This window comes from Cupressus sempervirens, chromosome 9, assembly GCF_028749045.1.
Source record: "Cupressus sempervirens isolate cs-2001-9-10 chromosome 9, ASM2874904v1, whole genome shotgun sequence".
In the NCBI taxonomy this organism is placed as follows: Eukaryota; Viridiplantae; Streptophyta; class Pinopsida; order Cupressales; family Cupressaceae; genus Cupressus; species Cupressus sempervirens.
In genome coordinates this window covers 775,829,562-775,833,252 of record NC_143126.1, presented here as the reverse complement: position 1 = coordinate 775,833,252, position 3,691 = coordinate 775,829,562, and the positions used below count along the sequence as shown (strand labels likewise).

At 32.7% G+C, this 3,691-nt stretch overlaps 1 pseudogene; it reads right to left on the bottom strand.

The window, feature by feature from the left end:
* Window positions 1-233: 233 nt before the first annotated feature.
* LOC149541022 (alpha,alpha-trehalose-phosphate synthase [UDP-forming] 6 pseudogene) lies at window positions 234-713 on the bottom strand (annotated as a pseudogene).
* Window positions 714-3,691: the final 2,978 nt, after the last annotated feature.

Below are 3,691 nucleotides of genomic sequence, written 5' to 3'. Positions count from 1 at the left end.
TGTTAATTGCTACCCTTTATGTCTTTGAATATTTGTATATAATTTCTAACACATGGAATAGTATTCGAGTTGAACTATTGAGGATAATACCTAGCAGACTATCTTGCATTCAGTTAGAATTACCAAGATTTGACCCCTATGTTGATGTCATCTTTCGTATGCAAGAAAATTCCTAGACACATCTCCAATAAGTTCAAGGTGCATTCTCAAGAAAAAAAATGTAGAAATGAATTTCATGCTGCTTGATCTGAAGTAGAGGTCAGACCTTGGAGTATTCTTATGATTTTAGCAATATCATCCAAATAATATTTAGCTTTACTAGGCTTTTGACCCACTATACATGCAAAAACTTTTTCTCCATATGATAGTGATGGTCTGGACATGCCACTTGTGATGCAATCAAACATCTCTTCATCAGATTTGTTATCTCCAATACAAAGAAAAAAATTTGGTATTGTGCCTCTTTGCATCATTACTGAAAGAAGTTGTTCTGCTACCAGTCCCTTGCTCACACCTTGAGGTTTCACCTCAACAATATGTGTACCACTCTTGATAGATATGGGCTCATTTGCAAGTACACTCTCAAGATGATCAAGTAGTTCTTCTACCTGGTAGGATCCAAAATCTTGATCAGCATCTCGATAATGCCAAACTAAAGCACTTTCCTTCGATTCTATTGCATAGCCATTTGTAGTTTCAATATATAATTTCATAATGGGTTTGGTAGTTTGTTTCTAATCAAAATCTGCTACATTCACACATGTTTCCTATTTAGAATGTGGACTACACCTTAAGAAATACCCATGCTCTGCCATGCCAATTTTTGAGCACCACCTCCAACTTCAAGGCTATAGCTAAAGTTCTTAAAATCATTATCATCTCCCATAAAATGCAAAAAAGGATATATAAATAGGGGATGTGTCTAGTTGAAACACTTTCAAAATGTAGACAAAAGTATTGCTCAAAACAATTAAATAATGTTAGCATCTAAGTAGCATTCTCAACCTCATGTGGATTTGACTTTACATATCAGTGATTGGAGGTAGGACCATCATGAAAATCAACTTTGTGATCTCCTTTCAAATGAGCCACCAAAGATGGTATATCACCAACTACTTTACATTCACGACCTACATATATGCAATTATATGGCTCAATAGGGTACTAAGCTTCATGCTTTAATTTACTATAATAAGGAAATATCTCTTAGCAAACATAACACTGATATTTGCATGGAAGCTCTAAAGATGCCGTGACCTTGACTATTCATATGCTAAGACTACTTTTATATGATGCCTTTCTTATTACATTCATCGAACCATATCTCCAATGTGCTACCTTCATTAGAATTTTCCCATTTGGCATTCATTATCACATTGGACTCATTCTTGTGTAGGGGTTATGAATCGGGCTCTTCTATTACTATGATGAAAAATCCTCATTATTTCAATGTGGTGCCTTGCCTTCAAATTGATTTTTATGATTGGTGCCTTGCTCTTGATATCAATGACATATGTTTATGTGTGTCCCCTATTCCTCATGATCTGATCTCTTCGTATCTTTACAATGCGAGATATATATATTTTTATTCTTTAGATGACTAGCACTACTCATAATTAGAACAAAATCAGTTCCATTAAATGTACTTGTTGAGTTTGGGATTTCATTCGAAGGCTCCCTGTGGCTTTTGCAATGTACATTTTTCATTGAAAGACCCTAGCGAGAATTTTGGACTTTTACTTCTCCACTAGCAGGATTTCAATTCCTGAGTGTGAATAGCAGAAGGTTCATTTTCTACCTCCCAATTGGGATTCCTCTTTTCAAATTTTTTTTTGACAATTCTGATCTACTTGACTTCAATAAAGTCCATTCTTCATTTCTCCAATGCATCTGTCAAGATTTTCAATAGGGACTTCCCATTAGCAAAAAAATTATTTTTAGCTTCTTGCCTGGTGGCAAACTAGAAATGGATTGCGACATTGTATCTTCCACTTCTTTATTGTGATCACTATTCTGTGCCAATTGTTCCATGGATTACATTGAAAATGCAATTTTGATGACATAAACTCATGTTTTTCTGCTTAAAATCAAGATTTTTCATTTTCTCTTTTGAGGTGGAAAATGAGACTTTGACTTCTCCATAAGTAGAAAATATCAAAATGACTTCTCCTATTCTTTGCAAAAAGTCCCAAATGAGCTTCTAGTATGGTGGGAAAATTGGAAATCTAGTTCTACATCCCAATTCTAATTCTGCATTCCAATTCCAATTCTGCTTCTTTTTGTCTATTCAATCAAACAATTTCGAAGACTAACTCAAGTGTTTTTTTCTCTAAGTTAGATTACGAACATGAAGCTGAAGAAGCATAATAGATCATATCAAACTAAATTTTTAATTATGAATTAAGGCAATGAACTCTAAATTGTGGCATAGGAACTTTCACATCTGCATTAGAACTTTGATCTTTATCCTTCATAGAAATATTGTTAAGCAAACTGGAAACAATTTTGGAGAATTCTTTATGAGAGACGACTTTAAAAGTTTTTAAAATGGTGTACTGAAAGTGCACCTACAATATGTTAGGATGAGCTTTATTTTTGGAGTATCCTAATTTGGAGAGGTAGCTATCTATCCATTCATACCAAGCTCATGGTGCTTGTTTGAGGCCATAAAGAGCTTTGTTTAGTTTACATACATATAGTTTCTTCTCTTTTATAATAAAACCTTTAGGTTATTCGATATATACTCATTCATTAATGACATGATTTAGAAATGTGGTCTTAACATCCATTTGATGTATATACCAACCTTTGGATGTCACAATTGTAATAATCATCCTTACTAAAGTGTATCAAGCAACTAGAGAAAATGTTTCCTCATATACAATACCTATCATTTGAGAGAAACCTCGAGCAACAAATCTTGCTTTATGTTTTTCAGTACTACCATCTGAAGCATACTTGATTTTGTATAACCACTTTGATGAAACAATTGATTTGTCTTTTAGTCTAGGTACAATATCCCAAACATCATTTTGTAATATGGATTGATATTCTTCAACCATAACATCTTTCCATGCTTGAAAAGATAGGACTTCTTCAACAGTTGATGGTTCAAATTTTGTAAAATGAGTTACTAGTGCAGTGTAACAAGATTTATTTCTGGTTTTCTTTCTCTCACAGGATATTTCAACTGGTTCAACATTATTTTCTTCAATCATTTTCCTTTCCCATAATAAGCTATTCTTATATTAGAGATGTCTCTATTTTTCAGTGTCTAATAATAGTTCATTCTCTTCTGATATGTTCTCCCTCTAATTTTCAGTTTGCAAATTTTCATCTAGTTCTACGATGGGCTCATTTTCTATACCTATGGATAGTTTTAAGTCAATTTTTTCTTCAAATTTGACATTTCTATTGATTTCAATTGATCTCTGCCTAGGTATATAGAATCTATACCCTTTGGTGTTCTCATTGTACCCAGCAAATATTCCTTTCTATTAGAGAAAGTGTTAATTTATTAAATTATCTTTACTCCCTTCTTAATATTTCACTTTATGCAATTCACATTTCCATTTAATAATTAATTAGTAATTTTATTAAATGTCATTGACCTCTTAGGGTTTACCTTTTAAATTTTTTGATCTCCTTCTATAAGGATTGATCTTTTGTAAATATCTCTTATTCTTTTAGT